The sequence below is a fragment of the Salvelinus namaycush genome, chromosome 27 (assembly GCF_016432855.1).
Source record: "Salvelinus namaycush isolate Seneca chromosome 27, SaNama_1.0, whole genome shotgun sequence".
NCBI classification, from domain to species: Eukaryota; Metazoa; Chordata; class Actinopteri; order Salmoniformes; family Salmonidae; genus Salvelinus; species Salvelinus namaycush.
In genome coordinates this window covers 5,796,988-5,814,435 of record NC_052333.1, presented here as the reverse complement: position 1 = coordinate 5,814,435, position 17,448 = coordinate 5,796,988, and positions in this window count along the sequence as shown.

Below are 17,448 nucleotides of genomic sequence, written 5' to 3'. Positions count from 1 at the left end.
AGGTTGAGAGCTTCAAGTTCATTGGCATCCACATCACCAACAAACTAACATGGTCCAAGCACACCAAGACAGTCGTCAAGAGAGCACGACAAAACCTATTCCCCCTCAGGAGACTGAAAAGATTTGGCATGGGTCCTCAGATCCTCAAAAGGTTTTACAGCTGCTTCATCGAGAGCATCCTTACTGGTTGCATTACTGCCTGGTATGGCAACTGCTCGTCCTCAGACCGTAAGGATACTACAGAGGGTAGTGCGTACGGCCAGTACATCACCGGAGCCAAGCTTCCTGCCATCCAGGACCTCTATACCAGGCGGTGTCAGAGGAAGGCCCTAAACATTGTCAAAGACTCCAGCCACCCTAGTCATAGACTGTTCTCTCTGCTACCGCATGGGAAGCGGTACCGGAGCGCCAAGTCTAGATCCAAGAGGCTTCTAAACAGCTTCTACCCCCAAGCCATAAGACTCCTGAACGTCTAATCAAATGGCTACCCATACTCTGTCCATTGCCCCCCCCCCCCCTCCCCTTATTCGCTGCTGCTACTCTCTGTTATTATCTATGCATAGTCACTTTAATAACTGTACCTACATTTTCATATTACCTCAATTACCTAGACACCGAGGCCCCCGCACATTGACTCTGTACCGTCACCCCCTGTATATAGCCTCCACATTGACTCTGTACCGTTACCCCCTGTATATAGCCTCCACATTGACTCTGTACCGTCACCCCCTGTATATAGCCTCCACATTGACTCTGTACCGTTACCCCCTGTATATAGCCTCCACATTGACTCTGTACCGTTACCCCCTGTATATAGCCTCCACATTGACTCTGTACCGTTACCCCCTGTATATAGCCTCCACATTGACTCTGTACCGTTACCCCCTGTATATAGCCTCCACATTGACTCTGTACTGTTACCCCCTGTATATAGCCTCCACATTGACTCTGTACCGTTACCCCCTGTATATAGCCTCCACATTGACTCTGTACCGGTACCCCCTGTATATAGCCTCCACATTGACTCTGTACCGGTACCCCCTGTATATAGCCTCCACATTGACTCTGTACCGTTACCCCCTGTATATAGCCTCCATATTGCTCTGTACCGGTACCCCCTGTATATAGCCTCCACATTGACTCTGTACCGGTACCCCCTGTAAATAGCCTCCACATTGACTCTGTACCGTTACCCCCTGTATATAGCCTCCACATTGACTCTGTACCGTTACCCCCTGTATATAGCCTCCACATTGCTCTGTACCAGTACCCCCTGTATATAGCCTCCACATTGACTCTGTACCGTTACCCCCTGTATATAGCCTCCACATTGACTCTGTACCGGTACCCCCTGTATATAGCCTCCACATTGACTCTGTACCGGTACCCCCTGTAAATAGCCTCTCTATTGTTATTTTACTGCTGCTCTTTAATTATTTGTAACTTTTATCTCTTACTTTTTTTATAGGTATTTTCTTAAAACTGCATTGTTGGTTAATTAAGGGCTTGTAAGTAAGCATTTCACTGTAAGGTCTACACCTGTTGTACTCGGCGCATGTGACAAATAAAATGTGATTTGATTTGATTTACTTTAGATATTTGTTGCTCAGCCTCTGAGCATCATAGGGAAATCATATGTCTATTTATGTGATCAGCATGGTTGCGCCAATTCTGTGCAGAAAGCAGCTTTTAAAAAATATATATATATAGACAAAGGTCAACATCAAATTGAGGGCCGAATTGACCCAGAACATCAAGGATGTCACTATTCCGGTACCGGGTCAAACATTTGCATATATATTTTTTTTAATTACGTGTTTCACAAGTATGAGACCCATACTTAGCAAAGTAGATGAAGGGTCATGATGGAAAAATTACATAAAATAATGTTTTAGTGATTTCTAACTCTGTTCAGGTTCAAATGTAATGCAGAAGGTTATGAAGTACACACTCCAGAGACGTATTACTAAAGCAACGCAGATGCCCCGTACACCAGGGGACTTGGTGATTAATTACTAGCTAGATTTTTTTATTTAGCTAAGTTTCCCGTCAGGGCGTATTAATGGAAAATGGATGGGGATCCCTTCACACAGACATACAGCATTAGTAGGGTTTGGTTCTGTGCCTTTATGTGCATGGCAGGCTGACAGGCAACTGTAGAACTACTGGATTAATGGAAGCTGACAGCACAACCATACAGCCCCACGCCGCTCTCCCTCTCTCACCATGGTAACCCTAACCACCAACCCTAACCATAAAAAGCAACCTATTCCATGCAGATTAAAACTGTGATGAATGTTGTGCTTGTGTAGCATGAAAGAAATCTGAAGAGAAAATAAAAAGCTTGCCTCTCAACAGCCCTAACTCCACGATGGCAGCCAAATCCCAGAGCGACTGGCTGGCAGGTGGGCCATGGAGAGGTAGCTTACATTTTCCAGCCAGACTCCAGGCGTGAGAGTTAGGTTTCACTAAGCCAGGCTGCTAAGGAGTCTGTAGACCAGGGCTGGGCTAGCACTGTGTTTTAATCATAGCACATAGCTAGAGCCCAAGTAAGGGTGTATTACTCATGTGTTTTTCTGTGTTGTCCTACAGTAAGTGTACTAATGCTTGATGAAGAGAACCAGGGCCTTGTGTGCCACTGATGTCAACAACAGCTTGTCACAATCAGTTCTGTGACACATGATCATGGTTTACAATTCTACTTTGTGTGAAGGTGGGAAGTGATGGAACAGTGTCGATCGGGGAAGAGGAGGGTGTTAATAAAAACCCAGCAGGTCCTATTTCCTGCGGACCTCTTCTGTAGGGTGTGAGTGATGTGTTCTCACTCAACAGTCAATGTAAAGTCTTCCACATCAATTGAACGCTGAGCCTGTCCGACTTCCAGACGCACCGGGCTTCGCTTCCTTCTTACACCCCGCCTCGCAGCGATCGATCCCTCCTCAATTAACGATAAACTCCAGGATGTCCGCCCTTTAGACTGCGATTACTCACTTGTGCCGCAATCCAGCTAATTAATCCTAGTGAAAGCCTAATGAGGTCCGGTGCTCAGGGAGGACGAAGGGAACGAGAGAGAGAGAGATGGAGAGAGAGAGAGAGAGAGAGAGCGAGAGAGAGAGAGAGAGAGAGAGAAACTCTTCTGTAGCCATTATCCAGTGAGTTATGTACCTGCAGCGCCGGGTGAAATTGATCCCATGATGGAAGTCTGACAGAGTCTCATCTTTTCCTCAGAAAACAGACAAATCAATACAGTAGAGGGGGCCTCCTTCTGAAAGAAAGGATATTGTATAAAAGGAAATGAATGCCGTGTTTCCAGGAGTTCAGATTTAGTGTTGAGAGTATGACGTTGAATTAGTTAGCAGCAAGATGATAATATCATTGTTGTTATCATTGACAGTGGATCCACAATAATAATGAGTTATTCATTTTCAGTAATGTGTTTTTCTATTTCAAATATTCCTAACTATAGAATCACACATGAACAGAATTCAAGACCCCCCAAAAAGGTCCTGGATTAAATGGACTGTTGAATTCTATGAAGAGTGGATCACTACTGCCACCAGGATGGTGAGGTCTTGCCACTATAGGGGGTGCTGTTTTCGCATTAGCATAATTTCCTCTACAGATTAAACTGCCTCTTATTCAATTATTGCTCTTACTATATGCATATAATTAATACCATTGGATAGAAAACAATCTATAGTTTCTAAAACCGTTTCAATTTTGTCTCTGAGTGATACAGAAGTCATTTCACAGCACTTTCCATGACCAAGAACATAAAATCAAGATGTGTTATGCTGGCTTCAAAGCTCTGCCTATATATGGTCACGCCACCTATGACCCGAAACACACTTCATTCGTCTTCCTCTGGGTGTCAAGAGGACGTCAGAGGAGAAATTTTTTGTTTACCTTGTACTGACGTGAAATAAGACCTATTTCTTTGGCGTGACCGACAACTTCTGGTTCTCTGATTCGCGCTATTTGGAGGTGCGATTGTCTACTGTTTTGCTGCCGTTACGGATGAAAACTATCTCCGTCTCGAAGTTTGTTTGATACATGTGACCATATCATCTTAATGTATGTTTTTTCAATATAGTTTAATCAGATTATTTGAATTTTTTCGGGAGTTTTGCCGTGTTCCGTTCTGTGACTTTTTTTACTTTGGCCAGTCGACCAGTACATATGCTAAATGAAGAGGGAAAGTTGCCATTATGAATGGATTGAACGACTCATCAGGACTAAGGACACATTGATCAACATTCTGATGAAAGATCAGCAATAGTAAGACCCAATTTACGATGTTATTTCATATATCTGTCGTGCATGTGAACTGGTCGGGGGCGCCCAGCTGGTTCTGGCTGGCGTGGCTATGCTAATTTAGCGCTACATTTTGTTTTCGCTATAAAACATTTAATAAATCTGAAATATTGTTTGGATTCACCAGATGTTGGGCTTTCAATATCTGTACGCTGTGTATTTTTCTGAAATGTTTTAAGATAAGTAATTAGTTATATGACGTTGGTCTCTGTAATTGTTCTGGCTGCGTCAGCACTATTTCAGATTGCAGCTGCAATGTAGAACTGTGATTTATACCTGAAAAATGCACATTTTTCAAAAAAAAACTATGCTATACCATAAATATGTTATCAGACTGTCATCTTATGAAGTTGTTTCTTGGTTAGTGGCTATATATATTTTTATTTAGTCGAATTAGTGATAGCTACTGACGCAGGAAAAAACTGTTGGAGTAAAAAAATTGTGTCTTATGCTAACGTGGTTAGCTAATAGATTTACATATTGTGTCTTCCCTGTAAAACATTTTAAAAATCTGAAATGGTGGCTTTATTCACAAGATCTGTATCTTTCATCTGGTGTCTTGGACTTGTGATTTAATGATATTTAGATGCTACAATTTACTTGTGACGCTATGCTAGCTATGCTACTCAGTGGGGGGGGAGTGGGGGGTGATCCCGGATCCGGGTTGGTGACTCGTTAAATTACTTACTGCACATAAACACTTCTGTTTCAGGCTATTTGAACTAAAGTACATTCAGTAATGTGTCGTTGTTTTGAGTAAGACAGAAGGAATGAGATAACTATGGTGTCCTCCTTGTCTGACTGACAAGCATGGGAAAAAATACCATAATTAAAGAGAAATGTGCCATAATTGGACAGTCTAATTACGAATGGGTAGCTCTGCGGACGAGGAAGGGGATACTCCTCTTCAGTGTGGAAACAGTGTTACATGTAATTTTTATCAGTGTGTTATCCCTTAGTTAGCTGCATGTCTTAATTACTCGGCAGCTTGAAGAGCCTCTACCTTTTCAGCATGGAATCTGACCCACTGAGGCACACTCCTGTGAACAGACAGACTTGAAACAGTTTATCAAAAGGTGGATCTTACAAACGCTGTCATTTTATGGTATCTTAAAATATCCCATAGCATCCCCCCACAACATTATTAGGTAAAGGATGAGAGATGGATAAAAGAAAGTCAGAAAGATAGAGAGAGAGAAAGAGACAGACAGAGAGAGAGAGAGAGAGAGAGAGAGAGAGAGAGAGAGAGAGAGAGAGAGAGAGAGATTGATTGCCAGGACTACAAATTCCATCTAGACACCGTTGCCCTAGAGCACACAAAAAACTATACATACCTCTGCATAAACATCAGCGCCACAGGTAACTTCCACAAAGCTGTGAACGATCTGAGAGACAAGGCAAGAAGGGCATTCTATGCCATCAAAAGGAACATAAATTTCAACATACCAATCTGGCCAAAAATACTTGAATCAGTCATAGAGCCCATCGCCCTTTATGGTTGTGAGGTCTGGGGTCCGCTCACCAACCAAGACTTCACAAAATGAGACAAACACCAAATTGAGACTCTGCATGCAGCATTCTGCAAAAATATCCTCCGTGTACAACGTAGAACACCAAATAATGCATGCAGAGCCGAATTAGGCCGATACCCACTAATTATCAAAATCCAGAAAAGAGCCGTTAAATTCTACAACCACCTAAAAGGAAGCGATTCCCAAACCTTCCATAACAAAGCCATCACCTACAGAGAGATGAACCTGGAGAAGAGTCCCCTAAGCAAGCTGGTCCTGGGGCTCTGTTCACAAACACAAACACACCCCACAGAGCCCCAGGACAACAGCACAATTAGACCCAACCAAATCATGAGAAAACAAAAAGATAATTACTTGACACATTGGAAAGAATTAATAAAAAAACAGAGCAAACTAGAATGCTATTTGACCCTAAACAGAGAGTACACAGTGGCAGAATACCTGACCACTGTGACTGACCCAAACTTAAGGAAAGCTTTGACTATGTACAGACTCAGTGAGCATAGCCTTGCTATTGAGAAAGGCCGCCGTAGGCAGACATGGCTCTCAAGAGAAGACAGACTATGTGCTCACTGCCCACAAAATGAGGTGGAAACTGAGCTGCACTTCCTAACCTCCTGCCCAATGTATGACCATATTAGAGAGACATATTTCCCTCAGATTACACAGATCCACAAAGAATTCGAAAACAAATCCAATTTTGATAAACTCCCATATCTACTGGGTGAAATTCCACAGTGTGCCATCACAGCAGCAAGATTTGTGACCTGTTGCCACAAGAAAAGGGCAACCAGTGAAGAACAAACACCATTGTAAATACAACCCATATTTATGCTTATTTATTTTCCCTTGTGTACTTTAGCTATTTGTACATTGTTACAACACTGTATATATATAATATGACATTTGTAATGTCTTTATTGTTTTGAAGCTTCTGTATGTGTAATGTTTGCTGTTAATTTTTATTGTCTATTTCACTTTTGTGTGTTGTCTACCTCACTTGCTTTGGCAATGTTAACACATGTTTCCCATGCCAATAAAGCCCCTTGAATTGAATTGAATTGAAAGAGACAGAGAGAGAGAGAGACAGACAGAGAGACAGAGAAAGAGACAGAGAGAGAGAGAGAGAGAGAAAGAGACAGAGAGAGAGAGAGAGAAAGAGAGAGAGAGAGAGAGAGAGAGAGAGAGATAGAGAGAGAAAGAGAGAGAGAGAAATACAGAGATACAATAGAGAGAAGTAGGGAGAAAGAGAGACAGAGAGAGAGAAAAGAAAGAGGAAGAGAGACAAGCAAAGAAGAAGACAGTCTATCGACACTAGGACAGACGAAGACACAATAAGTCAGTGTCCAGCCCATGGTAAAATATACTGGTCTAGCCAATCGAGGCCCCTCCAGACACCCTTTTCTGCACCCCAGAGCCACTAAGTCTTCTCGGGTTCACCACGCTGTCATCGCCGCTCTACCCATGAGCTCCACTCACACCATTTCATAGATCCACTATTAAATCGTCAAATTGTTGAGACCTTATCAAAACGTGGATCTTACAAATGCTGTACTTTTATGGTATCTTAAATAATCCCATAGACCTGCAACTGTTTCATCTCCCAGGGCCGAATGAGTTTAAACAAGTGCTCACACCACACAGGCATATAGAGACAGTAATCACAGGGATGTAAAGACCAGAAAGACCCGCCTCTGTGTAATGTAAAGACACAGTGAATCAATTCACATGTCTAGGAATTGACTTGGATAGTCCAAGTGAGTAAGAACGGATGAATGCATTGCTGATGATGGCTGTACAGTCATAGACTGCTACCTGACATGAACGGCAGGGATAATACTTTTAGACAGACATTTTTGTGAGCGATTTCTTTTGCCTATACAGATATTGTCAACATACTCCTCTCCATTAACTGGATTTGGACTGATATCGACTGCTTTATGACTCCCGGCTATCTCTAGAGAAAACCTTGTGTGGTTCTAGTGAATTACAATAGCGAGAAATCTGTACCCATTAAACACTCCCTTTTTGGAGTGGCATTTGAGTCAATGCAGCAGCAGACTTGGACCGTTTTCTATGATGTCAATTCACGCTTTCCGCTCTTCATGTGAAAATTGATAATTGATGTGCTCTGCTGCGTAAATAAGAAAAATGAACACAAACAAGCGCTCAGTGAAAGTCTCAATCGGGAATGAAAAAGACATTCTGAAAACCTCATTTGTTTCCAGTTCACAGATCTGATTAGCTGGAGGACTTTGTGTTTAGCATTAGCAAACTGTAACTAAGCAAAGTAATACATTTACAGTTGACTGGGGAGCACTTACACAACTATGGCCCCCAAGGACAGCCGCATCTACAGCATAGCTGTGCTCTGGACACCATATGTGAACTGATTGCTCCCCATCTATCTTCAGAGCTCGTGCTGCTAGGCGACCTAAACTGGAACATGCTTAACACCCCAGCCATCCTACAATCTAAGCTTGATGCCCTCAATCTCACACAAATTATCAATGAACCTACCAGGTACCACCCCAAAGCCGTAAACACGGGCACCCTCATAGATATCATCCTAACCAACTTGCCCTCTAAATACACCTCTGCTGTTTTCAACCAAGATCTCAGCGATCACTGCCTCATTGCCTGCATCCGTAATGGGTCAGCGGTCAAACAACCTCCACTCATCACTGTCAAACGCTCCCTGAAACACTTCAGCGAGCAGGCCATTCTAATCGACCTGGCCCGGGTATCCTGGAAGGATATTGACCTCATCCCGTCAGTAGAGGATGCCTGGTTATTTTTTTTAAATGCCTTCCTCACCCTCTTAAATAAGCATGCCCCATTCAAGAAATTTAGAACCAGGAACAGATATAGCCCTTGGTTCTCTCCAGACCTGACTGCCCTTAACCAACACAAAAACATCCTATGGCGTTCTGCATTAGCATCGAACAGCCCCCGTGGTATGCAACTTTTCAGGGAAGCTAGAAACCAATATACACAGGCAGTTAGAAAAGCCAAGGCTAGCTTTTTCAAGCAGAAATTTGCTTCCTGCAACACAAACTCAAAAAGATTCTAGGACAGTGTAAAGTCCATGGAGAATAAGAACACATCCTCCCAGCTGCCCACTGCGCTGAGGACAGGAAACACTGTCACCACCGATAAATCCACTATAATTGAGAATTTCAATAAGCATTTTTCTACGGCTGGCCATGCTTTCCACCTGGCTACCCCTACCCCGGTCAACAGCACTGCACCCCCCACAGCAACTCGCCCAAGCCTTCCCCATTTCTCCTTCTCCCAAATCCAGTCAGCTGATGTTTTGAAAGAGCTGCAAAATCTGGACCCCTACAAATCAGCCGGGCTAGACAATCTGGACCCTTTCTTTCTAAAATTATCTGCCGACATTGTTGCAACCCCTATTACTAGCCTGTTCAACCTCTCTTTTGTGTCGTCTGAGATTCCCAAAGATTGGAAAGCAGCTGCGGTCATCCCCCTCTTCAAAGGGGGGGGGCACTCTTGACCCAAACTGCTACAGACCTATATCTATCCTACCCTGCCTTTCTAAGGTCTTCGAAAGCCAAGTCAACAAACAGATTACCCGACCATTTCGAATCCCACCATACCTTCTCCGCTATGCAATCTGGTTTCAGAGCTGGTCATGGGTGCACCTCAGCCACGCTCAAGGTCCTAAACGATATCCTAACCGCCATCGATAAGAAACAATACTGTGCAGCCGTATTCATTGACCTGGCCAAGGCTTTTGACTCTGTCAATCACCACATCCTCATCGGCAGACTCGATAGCCTTGGTTTCTCAAATAATTGCCTCGCCTGGTTCACCAACTACTTCTCTGATAGAGTTCAGTGTGTCAAATCGGAGGGCCTGTTGTCCGGGCCTCTGGCAGTCTCTATGGGGGTGCCACAGGGTTCAATTCTTGGACCGACTCTCCTCTCTGTATACATCAATGATGTCGCTCTTGCTGCTGGTGAGTCTCTGATCCACCTCTACGCAGGCGACACCATTCTGTATACTTCTGGCCCTTCTTTGGACACTGTGTTAACAACCCTTCAGACGAGCTTCAATGCCATTACAACTCTCCTTCTGTGGCCTCCAATTGCTCTTAAATACAAATAAAATGAAATGCATGCTCTTCAACCGATCACTGCCTGCACCTGCCCGCCCGTCCAACATCACTACTCTGGACGGTTCTGACTTAGAATATGTGGACAACTACAAATACCTAGGTGTCTGGTTAGACTGTAAACTCTCCTTCCAGACTCACATCAAACATCTCCAATCCAAAGTTAAATCTAGAATTGGCTTCCTATTTCGCAACAAACAATCCTTCATTCATGCTGCCAAACATACCCTTGTAAAACTGACCATCCTACCGATCCTCGACTTCGGCGATGTCATTTACAATATAGCCTCCAATACCCTACTCAATAAATTGGATGCAGTCTATCACAGTGCCATCCATTTTGTCACCAAAGCCCCATATACTACCCACCACTGCGACCTGTACGCTCTCGTTGGCTGGCCCTCGCTTCATACTCGTCGCCAAACCCACTGGCTCCAGGTCATCTACAAGACCCTGCTAGGTAAAGTCCCCCCTTATCTCAGGTCACTGGTCACCATAGCAGCACCCACCTGTAGCACGCGCTCCAGCAGGTATATCTCTCTGGTCACCCCCAAAACCAATTCTTCCTTTGGCCGCCTCTCCTTCCAGTTCTCTGCTGCCAATGACTGGAATGAACTACAAAAATCTCTGAAACTGGAAACACTTATCTCCCTCACTAGCTTTAAGCACCAGCTGTCAGAGCAGCTCACAGATTACTGCACCTGTACATAGCCCATCTATAATTTAGCCCAAACAACTACCTCTTCCCCTACTGTATTTATTTATATATTTTGCTCCTTTGCACCCCATTATTTCTATCTCTACTTTGCACATTCTTCCACTGAAAATCTACCATTCCAGTGTTTTACTTGCTATATTGTATTTACTTCGCCACCATGGCCTTTTTTTTGCCTTTTACCTCCCTTATCTCACCTCATTTGCTCACATTGTATATAGACTTTTTTTCCTACTGTATTATTGACTGTATGATTGTTTTACTCCATGTGTAACTCTGTGTTGTTGTATGTGTCGAACTGCTTTGCTTTATCTTGGCCAGGTCACAATTGTAAATGAGAACTTGTTCTCAACTTGCCTACCTGGATAAAAATAAAGGTGAAATAAAAAATAAAATAGTGTTTACTCTGTTGCTATAGTAACCGCCCCAGAGACAGCAACACCTATAGGATCTGCCCTGTTGCTATAGGAACTGCCCCAGAGACAGCAACACCTATAGGATCTGCCCTGTTGCTATAGGAACTGCCCCAGAGACGGAAACACCTATAGGACCTGCCCTGTTGCTATAGGAACTGCCCCAGAGACAGCAACACCTATAGGATATGCCCTGTTGCTATAGGAACTGCCCCAGAGACAGCAACACCTATAGGATATGCCCTGTTGCTATAGGAACTGCCCCAGAGTCAGCAACACCTATAGGATCTGCCCTGTTGCTGTAGGAACTGCCCCAGAGACAGCAACACCTATAGGATCTGCCCTGTTGCTATAGGAACTGCCCCAGAGACAGCAACACCTATAGGATCTGCCCTGCTGCTATAGGAACTGCACAGGGACCCAACATTTTCTCAATACTGTAAGTGACGTGACATTTATGGCAGTGATTTATTTTATATTTTACATGAAATAAATAGAGTAGAATCTGATTTCTTATGATTATCTTCTCATCTAAAATACTGACAATGCTATTATGTCTTAACATTTGACTTGAGTCTTTGAGAAAGCAGGATAATTGCAGGATATAGGTCTGGAGGAGGTTTTCACATGGCAAAGTGTCTGATAAAGATGTTGCTCTCCGTTCAGCATATGACAATGATGAACATGTTATATAGGAGAAGATAGTCTGGTTCTAGAAGTTCAGAATAAGGCTCTATTTTCCCAGGAGCTCTGTTCTGTAGTTACATTCAAAATAAAGTTTTGGTCCTGAGCAAAGAAAATCTTTATGAGAAACAATAGGCTTTCAGTAGTCTCTACATTGGGGCCCAATTAACCTTTGTGTTTTTATTATATATTTTTGGGGAAGCCATAATGCGGAGCAGACGGGAGAAATACAAAAATACAAAAATAAAAACAACGCATATTTACACACTTAATATTTTGTTTGTCTAGCTGATATTTGCTGCATTCAATTTGCCAGGCCCAATGTGTGAACGGGGTGTCAAACAAAAGTGATAATTAATCTACCAGAGAGTTTGGGCCGTCCAGACAGCGATAAGCATTCACCACACACACCGCTCGTCTCTCTGTGTTTACTTTGTGTTGTTGATTCTGAACTGTGATATCCCCTTATCAAAGCCAACTATTAATTGTTTTGATGCTGTGGCAGCTGTAGAGATCTATCTGTTCTTTGAGAATCACTGGTACATCAGAGAACATGAATAAACTAATTATATTTCTCAGAGTACACTGGGAGTTCCGATTCCAGAACTCTTGCCATTTAGAGCACCGAGTTCAGCTAGCACAATCTATACTGAACCCAAAATATAAACACAACATACAACAATTTCAACGATTTTACTGAGTTACAGTTCACATACAAATTATTTTCTGTGAATCATGACTCTCTAGAAATGGCTGCTCACTTTCAAATTGACTCAATTGTGGTGCCATTCGTCAATGCTAAATGATGGAAATTGTGTTTTTATGCGTTTTGAGGCACAATTGTGTCCAGAAAGTGTTGTTAATCACAGAGGAGTCTGTATTTATGAATCCCATATTTCCCTGTGAGTCCAATGCTATGAATGATCCTCCTTTATAATATGTGGTCTGAAGTGGTAGGAGCAGTGCTGCATGAGTTTTACATTTTGGCATAAAATTGCATGCATGCTGGAAAACTCATCATTTTTCACATAGGCCAAATAAATCAGGGAAAACAATGTAGCCGTGAGGGACCTCGGGGACAGACACTGTGAGGCACTTTAGACCAACCTTTTCCCATAATAACTTTCTGTCTAGGGGAAGACATAAAACAATTATATAAAGAAAGTTAAAAAAAAAAAAAAGTTCACTAATCACTGGAGACCAAACAAGCAGAAGAGAACCTAAAGCCAGCATCATCCTATATCGATTGGTAGGAAATGTAGCTGTGAAAAGCACCTGGATTAAATTCTCTACTGAGCCTTGTAGCAAAGCTAAGGTCTTAGAGGTTTCAAGCCATTTTAAATGTCGCTTTGTTTTAAATGAAGCAAAAGCTGTGGCTCATATCACCAAGATGACGCAACACATTTCTTGTCACGATGGTCTCTCTCTCTCTCTCTCTCTCTCTCCCTCTCTCTCTCTGTCTCTCTCTCTCTTACATCCTCTTTCTCCGTCCTGTGTCAGATAGAGAGAAATGTATTGGTGCTCCTGCAGACAGGAAGTATTGTGTCAGGTAGAGTAGACCACCATAATGTCAGGACTTCCTCTCCTCTCCTCCTGAAGGGAATAAAGACCATTATGTCAGGACTTCCTCTCCTCAATGAAGGGGTGTACCCACTCCCCAGTGAAGAAGGGCTGTACCCACTCCTCAGTGAAGAAGGGCTGTACCCACTCCTCAGTGAAGGGCTGTACCCACTCCCCAGTGAAGGGCTGTACCCACTCCCCAGTGAAGGGCTGTACCCACTCCTCAGTGAAGGGCTGTACCCACTCCCCAGTGAAGGGATGTACCCACTTCTCAGTGAAGGGCTGTACCCACTCCTCAGTGCAGTCAAAGGTCAAATATGAAGATGCTGCTTGGCCAACTATTCTGTGAGTCAGACCAGTCCACATGTGTTGCTGTTCCTTGAGGAGAAGAGAGCACTGTGTCTGTGTTGACTCTGATCACATGCTTTTTATTTGTGTCAGCCGAGGAAGAAAGAAAAGTTCAAAAGCGTGTTTGTGTTTGTGGGGGAGGAGGGGGTGTGTGAAAAACAATCTCTTTTTGTTGGTCAGTTTTTTTTGTTATCATGTTTTAAGGTGTCTGTTTAAAAGCCACAAAATCCCAAGTTGTTTTCTTTGGCATCACATCTGAATGTATTGTATTATACTCCCGCTGCCCTTTTGACAGGTCAATAGCAAAAGAGAGTTTCTCTTCGGTTTTATGGCTGCAATACAGTTTCGCATGGCGAGAGCCTCTACAGCAGCACTCAGTCTCCGCCGGTGACGCCAGAACTAAAACGAATCACCAGCTGGACAGAAACAACAACAAAACTGTCAAAAGAGAGAGACTTATAGAAAGAAGGAACTGTCTAAATGGAACTTGAGGAAGAAAGCTTTAAACACGGAATGAAAACATGTCTAAAATGAGTTTCAGACAAATTGGGATATTTATATATATATATGTATATCGTCAATTCTCTCAACACGTTGTGTGTTAGAAGTGTGTTAGAGACAGAGCAGAGAGAAGAAGTATTGAATAGATGGGTTTGAGGTAGGATTGTGTTTATAAATGTGCTATGTCATAGTAATAATTACATTACAGATACGTTGGTTAGAGGTTTAAAAAACAGCAATTTATCTGACGCATGAGTAACCCTTGACTTCTATAATACATTGTCTCTCATGTTGTAATTTTCAGCATTCATTTTCAAAATAAGGATAAGGAAAATATCTTCCTCCTACATAGTATTAGCAATGCATCCTCCAAGGACAATGGAGATAACTGCAGGCAAAATAAATGATGGAGTTTTCATTTTGGAGTGTGTTGCCCTTTTCATTATGGAGTGTGTTGCCCTTTTCATTATGGAGTGTGTTGCCCTTTTCATTATGGAGTGTGTTGCCCTTTTCATTATGGAGTGTGTTGCCCTTTTAAGTATGGAGTGTGTTGCCCTTTTCATTATGGAGTGTGTTGCCCTTTTCATTATGGAGTGTGTTGCCCTTTTCATTATGGAGTGTGTTGCCCTTTTCATTATGGAGTGTGTTGCCCTTTTCATTATGGAGTGTGTTGCCCTTTTAATTATGGAGTGCGGTGCCCTTTTAATTATGGAGTGCGGTGCCCTTTTAATTATGGAGTGCGGTGCCCTTTTAATTATGGAGTGCGGTGCCCTTTTAATTATGGAGTGCGGTGCCCTTTTAATTATGGAGTGCGGTGCCCTTTTCATTATGGAGTGTGTTGCCCTTTTCATTATGGAGTGTGTTGCCCTTTTCATTATGGAGTGTGTTGCCCTTTTCATTATGGAGTGTGTTGCCCTTTTCATTATGGAGTGTGTTGCCCTTTTCATTATGGAGTGTGTTGCCCTTTTCATTATGGAGTGTGTTGCCCTTTTCATTATGGAGTGTGTTGCGGTCTGTAGATTCTGAACTATGTTGCAGTATTAATTAGGGATTATTTGGGCCGTACGTTAGCTGTCAGTGAAGCTGCACAAAAGTGGAGTATTTTATACTAAAAGTATGACCGGATCCCAGCGGTTCGTCCGGTTCCACTCCCACAGAAGGTCCTTTGGTTGTTGCACAGCAAGCCACTACAGCCTAACTGACAGCAACCCTCATCTCCCCTGTCACAAGCCACCCTGCTCTCACGAACACTCTCTCATCAGAAAGGCATTTACCAAATTGAGTCCAACATATATCTTTAATTTAGAAATCTGCCACCTCCATACTGAAAGTTGGTGGTTGGACGGCGAGCGATTCGGCGAGGGCGAGGTGGGGACAGTTGGGTGCGACGCACGCACATCACTGCTGTCAGACCCGGGGTTGGCGGCAGGCGGTGGCGGGCGGCGGCCTGTCCACCGGTGTCACATCGGTGGCTTGGCATTTTGGAGACAAATGCTAACCTGTCAGCGAGCAGGAGCCATGGAGGCCTGAGCTGAATCACTGTGTCATGTTGTTTGACAGGAGGGTTCTGAGTGGTACTGCCACCGCCGTACTTAGAGACGCCTGATAAATTAACAATATGCAAACCAGGAAACCAACAACTGTGTTGTTTACTCACAAAGAGCAAACACTGTCACAGAGAATATATTGATGGCTCGTGGTGGAAACAAGCCTGTCAAATGTTGCCTCATCAGCTCATTTACAATAAATACAATACAGCAACACTGTTCTTAGTAACTTTATGACCAAATATTATGTACAGGACCAGTCAAAAGTTTGGACACACCTACTCATTCAAGGGTTTTTCTTTATTTTTTACTATTTTCTACATTGTATAATAATAGTGAAGACATCAACAAGCTTCATGAGGTAGTCACCTGGAATGCATTTCAATTAACAGGTGTGCCTTGTTAAAAGTTCAATTGTGGAATTTCTTTCCTTTTAATGTGTTTGAGACAATCAGTTGTGTTGTGACAATGTAGGGATGGTAAACAGAAGATATCCCTATTTGTTAAAAGACCAAGTCCACAATATGACAAAAACAGCTCAAATGAGCAAAGAGAAACGACAGACCTATGCCCACCCATGCATATTGCGTTTATATTCTTGCTCAGTATAAAAAGCAGCATTCCCCAAGTGAGGATGGCCTTCACTTCAGCAGTGATGAATTCATTAAACTTCTTCTTCCTCTACGAAAAGATCATGATCATTAGAAAGAAATTTACAGACTCCTCTTTTAAACTGCCTATTTCTCCAAAACTCAGATGTTCTGAGTCTGCACAGAACTGCCGGGACCTAGGATCAATGGAGACACTTGAGTTTTTTAATCCTGTATCTCTCGACACATTCCTGAAAATAGTCATGGCCTCTAAACCATGCAGCTGCCTAGTGGATGCTATTCCACCTAAACTACTGAAAGAGCTACTTCCTGTGTTTGGCCCTCCTATGTTGAACACAATAAATGGCTCCCTATCCTCCGGATGTGTACCAAACTCACTAAAAGTGGCAGTAATAAAGACCGTCCTGTAAAAGCCAAACCTTGACCCGGATTTGTTTTTTTTAACGATCGACCTATAGCGAATCTCCCATTTCTCTCAAAAATGGTAGAAGAAGCTATTGCGCAGCAACTCACTGCCTTCCTGAAGACAAACACATTATACAAAATGCTCTAGTCTGGTTTCAGACCCCATCATAGTACTGACACTGCAGTCATGAAGGTGGTAAATTACCTTGTATTGCCATCAGACCAAGACTCTGCATTTGTTCCCGTGCTCCTAGACCTTAGTGCCGCTTTTGACATCAGTACATTCTTTTGGAGATATTGGAAACATGAATTGGTCTACAAGGACAAGTTCTTGCCTGGTTTAGATCTTATCTGTCGGAAAGATATCAGTTTGTCTCTTTGGATGGTTTGTCCTCTGACAAATCAATGGTAAGTTTCGATGTTCCTCAAGGTTCCGTTTTAGGACATCTATTATTTTCACTATATATTCTACCTCTTGGTGATGTCATTCGGAAAGACAATGTCAACTTTCACTGCTATGCGGATGACACACAGCTGTAAATGTCGATAAAACATGGTAAAGCCCCATGTCTACCCTGGAAGACTGTGTTTCAGACAACAAAGGGGATGGTGGCAAATGTTTTACTTTTAAACTCAGACAAAACGGTAGTTCTAGGTCCCAAGAAACAAAGGGATCTGCT